The following is a 10,203-nucleotide window of genomic DNA, read 5'->3' as shown; positions in this document are numbered from 1 at the left end:
CTGACTCCAGCACTCTGTAACAGTTGACTTACTGTAACCCCAGTCATGTCATTTAGCTTAATTGACAGCCTCATTTTCATCATTAATAAGAGTTTAAAATACATGGCAAATATAAGATCACAGATTTCAAATAATGAAGTTGATGGTACTTGAGGTTTAAAATATTATCTGATTCATGAAGACATTTTAGGGCACTGATCAGACAATAAAGAATCCCTAGTCCTTGTACCAGATGCTACAATTCAGTATGTTTTTCTTGGTATGAAATTGCCTTCAAGCTAGACTCAGACACGCTTAGGAAAAAGTCAGATCAAGTAAGATCTTTGTATGCAAATTATATGTACAAGGAATTGTTGAAGAAGAAGCAAATCAGTCTTTGATTGGATTGATCACATTTCTAAAAAAAATTTTTTTAATGTTTATTTTCGAGAGAGAGAGGGAGAGAGACAAAAGGTGAGCAGGGGAGGGGCAGAGAGTGAGGGAGACACAGAATCTGAAGCAGGCTCCAGGCTCTGAGCTGTCAGCACAGAGCCCAACACGGGGCTTGAACTCACGAACCGTGAGATCACGACTTGAGCTGAAATCAGACACTCAACCAACTGAGCCATCCAGGCAGCCCAGGATTGATCACATCTTTAACTTCTTGCTACTAGTCTAAGGCAAGAATTTAATTTTTATTTTTCCTTAAACATGCAAAGAGAAATATTTCTCCTGTAGGTAAGGAGATTCATTGTGGCAGGTTTTGATTACCTGTGTGGAGGTCACAGCTATTTAGAGAAAAGATAACCCCATTTTTCAGACTAGCCTGAATCTTGAGAGGACAATATTCCTCTTCCAGGTTGTTGGGCATGAGTCTGTTTTTGTTCCTGGATGTGTAAACATATTGTCGCTGTAAACCCTGAATGATAAGACTGAGGGAAAACATAGTCTCAGGAATTACCCGGAAAAAAAGCCAGGATTACCTGGAAGGGTAATCCTAGGTGGAATCCTAGGGGGACAGGATACCCAACTGAAGTTAAATTTCAAAAAAAATAGTACATATAAGTCCCAAGTATTGCACAGGACACCCCTACAGGGGTGGGATCATGTGAAGACAGGAAGTGGCTACTAGCTAAGAGCTCAGTGGAAATAAGTGCTCATCAACCAAAAGAGTAAACAAGCGGCCACAGAGGCCACTTGACCCCTGGCCTTTCCAGCTTCAGAAAGTAGCTCAGAACCAAATTCCCCCTTAGGAGTCCTAAAAATGCAACCGGCAAACTGAAACAATGGTACTAACATGAGCCTACCTTGGAATTAGCCTGAGCAGCTTCGCACAGCATTCAAGGGAGACCAGAGTGGGGCAGAGAAAGGAACGAGAGCCAGTGCACCCAGGTGGCTGTGTCTGTCATGCCAATCTGTGGCTCGTCTTTAAATTATCTTAGCACACAAAATCTGTGTTCCGGAAGCTCATCTGTTTCTGTGCTTTTGTATTTTCCTTTTTTGGTCTTCTTGTGCTTTCCCCTTATTTGTCAATCAACTTTCTTTTTCAAAATTCTAGCTTTTGTGACTGAATAATTAACATCTATGCCTCTTGTCTTGATTACCCTCATCAATCCATCCTCTGTGGCAATCTGACGACTTTCTGTCTATTTTAAAATCAACTTTATTGAGGTACATTTTGCATATACTTCACCAATTTTATGTGTATGCTTCTGTGTTCTGATAAACGTATACAGTTACATAAACACCACCACAATCAAGATAGAACTTTTCCATAACACCAAAAAGCTCCCTTGTACTTCTTTGTAGGTAATGTCTTCCTTCTATACTTGGACCCTGGCAACCACTGATGTGCTTTCTGTTACTACAGTTCTAGAATTTCATATAAATGGAACCATATTGCATATAATCTTTTGCTTACAGCTTTTTTCACTTAGCATAATGCTCTTAAAATGCATCCATATTGTTGTGTATATCAGTTGTTCATTCCTTTATACAGATCTTCCAATATTTTGTTAGATTTATACCTAGTGTTTCATGATTTTTGATGCTAAGGCAAATGTTATTTTTATTTCAATTTCTACTTATTTATAGCATATGGAAATGGAATTTATTTTTTCATGTTGACATTGTATCTTGCAAAGTCGCTAAATTACTTTTCAGTTCAAGCAGCTTTTTCATAGATTCTTTGATATTTTTTATGTGGATAATCATGATACCTAAGAATATGTTTGTTTTTCTTTTCTTTCCAATATATATGCATGCTGTTTCTTTTTCTTGCCTTACTACACTAGCTAGGACCTCTAGTACAACACTGAATAGAAGTGATGAGATTGAAGGGTGCCTGGGTGGCTCAGTCAGTTAAGCATCTGACTCTTGATTTTGGCTCAGGTCATGATCTCACAGCTTGTGAGTTCCAGCCCCACATTGGGCTCTGAGCTAACGGTGCAGAGCCTGCTTGGGATTCTCTCTCTCCCTCTCTTTGCCCCTCCCCTGCTCATTCTCTCTCTCTCTCAAAATAAATATTTAAAAAAATATATATATAGTATATATTATTATTACATAAATATATATAATATATATTATTATATAAATATATTGTCCTTATTATCCTTTTGTTCTCTGCAGGATCTGTAATGATATCTTCTGTTTCATTCTTGATATTTGTAATTTGTTTCTTCTCTCTTTTTTTTCATGTCAATCTTGCTAGAAGTTAGTCGATTTTATTGATTTTTTTCAAAGAACTGGTTTTTTTGTTGTTTCAGTGATTTTCTCTACTGTTTTTCCATTTTAAATTTCATTAATTTCTGCTTTTCTTATAAATATTTTCTTCTTTCTGCTTACTTTGGGTTTAATGTACTCTTCTTTTCCTAGTTTCTTTTTTTCTTAAATTTTTTTAACATTCATTTATTTTTGGGAGAGGAGGGGCAGAGAGAGGGAGACAGAGCCTCCAAAGCAGGCTCTGCACTGTGAGGGCAGAACCGATGTGGGGCTCAAACCCAAGAACCATGAGATCATGACCTGAGCCAAAATCAAGAGTCAGCTGCTTAACCAACTGGGCCACCTAGATGCCCCAAATTTCTTAAAGTGAAAGCTTAGAGACATTACTTCTTTCCTAATATCAGTCTAATTCTATAAAATTTCCTCTAAGCACTACTTTAGCTGATATGCTTTGTTTTCATTTTCATTTGATTAAAACTATTTTGTAATTTACCTCGTGATTTTCTCTTTGATTGGTGAGGTATTTCACTCTGTACTGTTTATTTTCCAAATACTTAGTGATTTTCAGGATATCTTTCTGGTATTGAGTTTTAGTTTAATTCAGTTATGGACAGAGAACATACTTTGTATGGTTTCAATACTTTTGTTAAGGTTTGTTTTATGGCCCAGAATATTATTTATATTAGTGAATATTCCATGTATACTTGATAAGAAAGTATATTCTGCTGTTGTGTGAAATGCTTTATAAATTAATAATGTATAATTTGTTGATAGTGTTTCCAGACCTTCTATATATTTTTTAATTTATTTTATTTTTTAATTGAAATATAATTTAATACCACAAAATTCACTCTCTTCATGTATATAATTCAGTGTTCATTAATACATTCACAAAGCTATACAAAATCACAACTATTTAATTCCAGAATATTTTGATCACCCCAAAAGAGACCCCATGCTCCAAATAGTGTCACTTCCCATTTGCCATTTCCCAACCCCTGGCAACCACTAATCTACTTTCTGCCTCTATCATTTTGCCTATTCTGGACATTTATACAAGTGAAATCATACAATATGTGGCCTTTTGTGTCCAGTTTCTTTCACTTAGCATAATGTTTTCAGGTTTCATTCATGTTTAGTATTGGAACTTCATTTTTTGATAGCCCAATAATATTCCACTGTATGATATATAGTCAATCCTAATTATTCAGAGTCTACATTTTTTTAATGTTTATTCATTTCTTTTGAGAGAGAGAGAACTGCGGAGGGGCAGAGAGAGAGGGAGAGGGAGAGAATCCCAAGCTGTCTCCACACTCAGTGTGGAGCCTGATGTGGGACTCGATCCCATAACCCTGGGATCATGACTAGAGCCAAAATCAAGAGTTGGAGGCTTAACCGACTGAGCCACACAGGCGCACCTCAGATTCTACATTTGCTAATTCGCCTACCCACAAAAATTTATTTGTAACCCCAAAACCATAATTCACAGCATTTTTGTGGTCATTTGTGACATGCAAAGAGTAGCAAAACATTGGAGTCACCCTATGCACATGTTTCCAGCCGCAGTCAAACAAGATGATGCTCAGGCTTCTTGATTCAGTTCTCTTAGTACCAACAAGTGTTCTTTTTTGAGTCTATTTAGTGCCATGTTTTGGGGATTTTTTTGTGTGCTTTTTGTTGATGATTTTGCTTTTTTTTCTTCCAAGATTTATTTAAATTCAAGTTAGTTAGCATACAATGTAGTATTGGTTTCAGGAGTAGAATTTAGTGATTCATCACTTACATATAACACCCAGTGCTCATCCCAAGTGCCCTCCTTAATGCCCATCACCCATCTAGCCCATCCCTACACCCACCTTCCCTCCAACAACCCTTAGTTTGTTCTCTACAGTTAAGAGTCTCTTATGGTTTGCCTCCCTGTTTTTATCTTATTTTTTCTTCCCATCCCCCCATGTTCCTCTGTTTTGTTTCTTAAATTCCCCATGTGAATAAAATCATATGGTATTTGTCTTTCTTTGGCTGACTTATTTCGCTCAGCATAATAAACTCTGGTTCCATTCACGTTGTCGCAAATGGCAAGATTTCATTCTTTTTGGATGATTTTGCTGTTGAAAATGGTCCCCCAAGATAAATGCTGAAGTATTCCTAAGCACAAGAAGGCTATGTGCTTGATAGAGGATAGAGAAAATGCATTTGTTAGGTTAGCTCTGTTCAGACACGAGCTGTGGTGCTGCTGGTGGTGAGTTCAACGTTAACGAATCTGGTGTCTTTAAACAAATAAGGTGTCTCTAAGCAGAACCGAACATAAAAGAAGATGTGTGAACTGATCAGTTGGCAAAAATATTGTGACCAGAGACTCATGAGAACCTACCTCTGTATTCCCTCTAGATGTAACGGTTCAATGTTGGCTAATTTAACGTTCATGGTGACTTTATCAACTGTATTGCATTTTGTGGTAAAACCCAGTCATCAGCTGATGGATATCAGAGTTGTTCTACTTTTTGCCACCATCATGTAACTGTAAATATTTATGTACAGGTTTTATGATATTCTTTCTGATTTTCTGTCTACTTGTTCTGTTATTTCCCGAGAGAGAGATGCTGAAGATTCCAGCTGTAATTGTGGATTTGTCTCTCTCATTTCAGTTCCATCAGTTTTACTTCATGCATTTTGAAGCCCTCTGCACATTTAGGATTATTGTAGCTTGGGTTAGTGTTATATAATGTCCCTCTTTACTCCTGATAATATTTCGTGTCTTAACTGGGTGCCAGACACCATGAAGATTACGTGCCACATTTTGTTATATTCCTTTGAATAGTGTTGGATTTTATTTTGGGGCACACATAAGGTACTAGGAACCATTTGGATCCTTTTGAGCTTTTTTCTCCTGCTCTGTTGAAGTGAGTTCATAGCATTCTTTAGCATATGGCTAATTTAGCTCTACTACTAAGATAATACCATTCTGAGGATTATACTCAGTATTAGAAGGTCTTTGTACTCTGGCTTGCTGAAATACAAGCAATTCCAGCTCTAGTAATTGTTCTGCCACTGGTTTCCAGAAGCTCTGATACATGTGTAGATATATAATCGGCCAAACATTTGAGGGCATTCCTCAAATGCTCTCCAGAGCATTCTCTCCTTTCTCTCTCTCCCTCCTTCCCTCTTCTCCCCTCCCTCTGTCCCTCTCCTTTCTAGTATAACACTCAGAAAATTCTAGCTGCCTTGACTTGCCCCCAATTCTGATCTCTGTGTCCTCAATTCAGTGAGATTGTTGAACTGTATTGGATTCCTCCTTCCTATGTTGCAGCCTAGAAATACCCTGTAGACAATGAGCTGGGACTGCCACAGGGATCACCTCATCTCTTTCCCTTCTATTACAGATCGCAATCCTGCACTGCCTGTTGTACATCTGAGAACTGCTGTTTCATGTATTTTGTTTGGTTTTCTAGTGGTTTCAGGCAGGAGGATAAATCTGGTCCTGGTTCCTCCATATTGACTGAAAGCGAAATTCCTGAAAGCCTCGGGTGCTCTTCTTAAGACAAATCTAATCCTGTCGCTCCTCTTCTGAAAACGCTTCAATGACTTCCTTGGCAATCACTTTTTAGAGGAGTTAATAAATGAAGGAGGAATGAGACCTGTGGGTGTCTCTAAAGATAGAGGAAGCTAAAACATGTTCTTTAGAGAGCCAGAAATAGTAATAGAGTCTGACAATTAAAGGTGCTAACTCATAAGTGGGGGGAGGTTGGGGAGTATCACAAAGGTAATGGAGTAAATGATGGTCCAGGATCCTAGTGTCTTGGACAGAGAATCCCTCTGCCAGAGGCCACAGGTATGACTAAAACAATATTCCACTCTGGACATTCCAGCTATACAGCTTCATGCCCCCCCCCGCCGACCTATACATCCTTCATTCCATGGAATTTGTCCAAGAATATAGAGCATGTAAATCATTTTTGCTATGTTGCCAGGTTCTGGAAGTAGGGTGGGGATTTTCTGAAAGAATTAGAGAAATAAACTGAAAACATCTTCTTTTGCTTCCAAGATTGAAAACTGAGAAGACAGAAAGACAGGCAATACTTTATTGAGATGGACCTAATCAGTTGGTGAAAAGTTGCATGGGTGGACGAGGTCTCAACCTGTCTGCTATGGACTAAAGTGTGCTCCCTCCCTAGATTCATAGTTGAAGCCCTAATCACCACTGTGACTATATTTGGAGAAAGAGCTTTTAGGAGGTAATTAAATTAAATGAAGTCATAAGGGTGCAGTCCTAAACCAATAGGATTGGTGGCTTTATAAGATGCAATAAGATGAGGAGGAAGAGAGAGATGGACTAAGGAAAGGCTATGTGAACACATAGTTAGGTGGTGGCTGTTGGAAGGCCAGGAAGGGAGGTCTCCCTAGAACATGAGCATGCTGACATTCCAGTCTTGGTCTTCCTACCTCCAGAACTATGAGAGAATCACTTTCTGTGGTTTAAGCCACCGAGTCTATGATATTTTGTTATGGAAGCCCAAGCTGACTAAGGCACTGTGGAGGAACCATGTAAGTTCAGGATGGGACCACGTGGGAGGGAACTTATCCTTTGCTTCTGGGTGATTCTTGGGCTGACAGAGCCACATAAGCCACAATCAGAGAAGGAGAAGGGCTCTCTGCTCTGATTGCTTTTTGCTAAAACTGTTTACTTGCCAGGGAAGGACCATTGTACTTCTAATGTTTTTGACTTTCACTCTGGGTTCCGGGGAGATCTGGGGCTGCCTTGGGTACCTAGAACGGTACTGGCTACGATAAGAAAGATACTGACATTTACTGAGGATTACTACATAATGTGATGTGCCGGACCATAGAGAGTTCATCTTATGTAATCTTAACAGCAACCTTCATTTTACGATTTTATTTTTAAGTAATCTCTACACCCAATGTGAGGCTCGAACTCACAGCCCTGAGATCAAGAGTCGCATGCTCTACCGACTGAGCCAGCCAGGTGCCCCAACAGCAATCCTCATTTTATAGCTGAGAAAACTGAGGCTCAGAAAGGTTACATGCATGCCCTCAAGTTGGATCTCTGTGCCATAAAATGAAAGAGATTCTCAGATTTTGTGCTGAGAGTGAATGCCAAGTTAGAAGGCTGACCCCAAACTAAGGGAACATACAGAGTGTGACATGTACTTGTACGTGTCATAGTGAATTACGGGCAGAAGAATCTTCTTTGGAGAACTTATGTACTGTCATAGTATAAATTTCAAAAAGTTGTACAAATATCGCGTGAAAAAATATCAAATGTTTCATTTAAATCATTAATGAGGAAACTACTAAGACAGTAAAGCTGGTGCAGAGAGCATTGGAATTGGGTACTTACAGGCAATAAAAAAAAAAGAGGTTGCTAGATTAGATACAAAACTGGTTATAAAACCATAATTTTTAAGGTTATCTTTTCTGCCAGACAGAAATCATTTGCATCTCTACTAGACAAAAAAAAAAAAAAAAAATCTACAAGTTAACATGTAATTTCACAAAGTTTGGGACCATTAAACATTAGTGACAAAAGGAGTCAAATGAAGACACATTTTTCTAGACAATTAAATACTCACTGGTAGGTTTGTGAAGCAATGCCCCTGTATGCCATCAAAAGGCTGTGTGGGTCTTATTTCTACCACAGACTTATTGGTCCTGTTTCCACGTTTGGGTTGATTATTTTTCTTGGTCTTATTTCTAAGTTTGGGTTGATTGTTTTTTTAAAAAAAAAAAAACACATTAGGAAATCTATTATAAGAGTCAAGCGGTGACAAGGAATGGGTACAGGCTTTATGAGGCTGATAGCTTATGTAATATTGGGGTCTCTCTTTTTAAAAAGAATGCAAAAATATTTTACTTTTTCCAATCTTAAAAATAAATGTGAATATGAGAACACGTGGTTTACATTTCTCCAGGGCCTAGGGAGGGGCTATGCACAAAAAGTTCCTTGAGGTTTAAGCTACATTAATTTCATAGTAAATTGCCTCTGTCTTTGACCATAGCATTATATTGTGTGAGAATAATAAAGCAGTTGGTATAACAGGTATGTATCGCCAACCCAAATACCTATGATTTCTTTGTGTTACCTAATACTGTGTATCATGTTAAGATCATTTGGTTCACTATTCCAAGTTATTAACACGGGCAAATCAGTTGAGTAAGTTCTCTACAGCCTTGCAAATTGTCTTTAAAATTTTATATGACCGGGAGCACCTGGGTGGCTCAGTTGGTGGAGCCTCTGACTCATGATTTCAGCTCAGGTCATGATTTCACAGTTCATGAGTTCGAGCCCCACATCAGGTTCTGTGCTGATGGTAGATCCTGCTTGGGATTCTCTTCTTCCCCACCCCCCTCACCTTGCACCTCCCCTCCTCTCAAAATAAATGAATAACTTAAAAAAAATTTTTTTTTATACCAGGAAACACACCCAGGCATTGAATTTTCACTGGCCAAGAAGACACAGAGGGCTAGTATTAAAAAAAAAAGAAGAAGAAAAGAATCATTTGTGTTTAGTCCACGTGTGACAGAAAACTTTCTAAATGAATGTGTGCTCTCGTCAGACTCTCTTCTATCTGCATTCACTACAGAGGCTTCTGCCTTGATCAGCTCAATTCCTTCTAAACTCTAAGATCCGCCTTTACCAGAATAGTTCTTCTACCTTTTGATGGAGACTTGAGGTTGGGGAGTGAGGGGAAGGAAGAGAGAAGGGAGGTTCAAGGAGAGAATGAGAGGCAAGTATGTATACATGTACTGAGCACTTACTATGTGCCAGGCATCATCCTAAGGGTTCTGCATGTATTACCCTGAGGGTGCACTACTGTTTATATACATTATTACTACTTACATTACAAAAGAGGAAACAAAATGATTAAATAACTTTCTCTCAGGTATAGCCAAAACCTACATGTATATATCCCAAAGCAAAGTCATGTTCAAAGAAACACAAAAGATTTTGTATTTTTTTCTTGGTAGGGGAGAACCTTGAGTCAAAACCCAGAGTTTGTATCTCCCTTATTAAAATCCATTGGCCTCTCCTAGTGTCTAATTCCCTATGTATTTGGTTGCAAATGACAAAAATCCAACTCAAACTTTCTCAAGCCAAAAGGGTAACTAGAAGTGTCTGCCTTCAGGTATGGTTGGATCTAGCACCTTTAGTGATGCCATCAGAACGGTTTCTCTCTCTACCTCTTGGCTCTATTTTCTTCTCTGTGATGGCTTTCTTTCACCTGCACTTTCTCCCAGACTGCTGTGGGAAATTGCCGCCGGCAGCTCCAGCCTCACACAATGCCTAGAACTAGAAACCTCAGAGTAAAATAGAACCTTCTCTTTCTCTCTCTCTCCCCCCCCCTTCCCTCCCTCTCTCTCTTGATGTCTACACATCACATCACAGGGAAGACCAGTGCCCTGAAGGATTGACACCTCTGACTGGTCACATAAGGGAGGTGGGGAAGGTCTGAGGAGAGTTTAATCCTTCCAGGACCACACGGAGTA

The sequence above is a fragment of the Lynx rufus genome, unplaced genomic scaffold, assembly GCF_022079265.1.
Source record: "Lynx rufus isolate CCGP_SWC_20201006 ecotype Redwood Valley unplaced genomic scaffold, mLynRuf1.p SCAF_5, whole genome shotgun sequence".
In the NCBI taxonomy this organism is placed as follows: domain Eukaryota; kingdom Metazoa; phylum Chordata; class Mammalia; order Carnivora; family Felidae; genus Lynx; species Lynx rufus.
The sequence above is the reverse complement of the archived record's forward strand: the minus strand, read 5'-3'. Positions refer to the sequence as shown.